This window comes from Colobus angolensis, unplaced genomic scaffold (genome assembly GCF_000951035.1).
Source record: "Colobus angolensis palliatus isolate OR3802 unplaced genomic scaffold, Cang.pa_1.0 Scaffold577, whole genome shotgun sequence".
Classification (NCBI taxonomy): domain Eukaryota; kingdom Metazoa; phylum Chordata; class Mammalia; order Primates; family Cercopithecidae; genus Colobus; species Colobus angolensis.
Genome location: NW_012119343.1, coordinates 89,335 through 91,196, shown reverse-complemented (window position 1 = coordinate 91,196; position 1,862 = coordinate 89,335).

Below are 1,862 nucleotides of genomic sequence, written 5' to 3'. Positions count from 1 at the left end.
TTTCTTGTCTTTGTTTTTTGGGGGAATAGGGGCCTGGGCTGCCTCAGTAAATACTTAGTATTTGTCACACTAAATAGTGAAGCTTGGATTTTATTCTACTCTGCTCAGTCCCAAAGCCAGTCATGACTCTACCTCAGGGCCTCCCTCCACATGGAATATTCTGCAAAGCTCACTCTCTCACCTCTTTCAAGTCCTTTGCTCAAAGGTAAGCTACTCAGACTCAGTGAAGTCTCCCCTGGACTCTCTGTTTTATTTTATTTTATTTTTTATTTTTTGAGAAGGAGTCTCTGTCACCCAGGCTGGAGTGCAGTGGCACCATCTCAGCTTACCGCAACCTCCACCTCCCGGGTTCAAGCGATTCTCCTCCCTCAGCCGCCAAAGTAGTCCCACTACAGGCATATGCCACCATGCTCAGCTAAATTTTTTTGTATTTTTAGCAGAGACAGAGTTTCACCATGCTGGTCAGGCTGGTCTCATACTCCTAACCTTAGGTGATCCGTCCGCCTTGGCCTCCCAAAGTGCTGGGATTACAGACTTGAGCCACCGCGCCCAGCCTGGACTCTATTTTAAATTGTAACCACACACACACACACACACACACACACACACACACACACACGCAAACACACATAAATTTCCCATCCCTCACCCCTTATTTCCTTCATAACCCTTACCCCTGTCTAGACTTCATTATTTCATGAGGGCAGAGATTTTTGAGGGCCTGGTAAATAGAGGATGTTCAGTAAAAATGTGTTTCGTGAATGAATAGGAAGCTGTTAAGTAGAGAGTGACATAATATAATTTCTGTTTTTAAAAGCAAGCTGTAGCTGCTGTGGGAAGAACAGATTAGAGGGAGACCAGTGTCGAATCAGGGAGAGTAGTTAAAGAGGATGCTGGACGTGGTTCAGGTAAGAAATGATGCTAGTTTGAGCTAAGGCTTGTGCTCTGGGGATGAAGACACTGCTTTGGACTTAAGATATATTTTGAAAGAGCAGCAGACTTACTCATGTTGTTGGTGGTAAAGAAAAAGGAACAACAAATGATGATTCTTCTGGCTTGAGTTACAATGTGAACTGGGGTGCAATTTCCTGAGAAGGAGAAAACTGGGGGCAGAGAAGTGTTGGTTTCATTTTTGACCCATTGTTTTTGTGACATCGAGGTGCAAGTGGTAATTAGGTTGGATATGCAAGTCTGGAGCTCAGAGGAGTGGTCTGAATGGGAAATACAAATATGGTTTGAAAATCACGTTTAAAAAGATATTTTAAACAAAGACAATGTTAGGCCGGGCACGGTGGCTCACACCTGTAATCCCAGCACTTTGGGAGGCTGAGGCCGATGGATCACGAGGTCAGGAGTTCAAGACTAGCTTGGGCAATATGGTGAAACCCAGTCTCTACTAAAAATACAAAAATTAGCCGGGCGTGGTGCGCACCTGTAATCCCAGCCACTCGGGTGGCTGAGGCAGGAGAATCACTTGAACCCCGGGATCAGAGGTTGCAGTGAGCTGAGATTGCACCACTGCACTCCAGCCTGGGCAACAGAGCAAGATTCCATCTCAGGGGGAAAAAAAGAAAAGAAAGAAAAGAAAAGAAAATGCTTAGCAGTAGTGCAGGGAGGAATAGAAAGAAACTGAGAAAATTATGTCCAGGGATGTAAGCCCTGGAAGCATTGGTAGGAAAGAAAAACAGGGAGATGGAAGGAGTACACACCAGGCCTGGCGTGGTGCCTCATGTCTGTAATCCCAACACTTTGGGAGGCTGAAGCAGGTGGATCGTTTGAAGTCAGGAGTTTTGAGACCAGCCTGGGCAACGTGCTGAAACCCCATCTCTACTAAAATACAAAAATTAGCTGGGAGTGGTGGC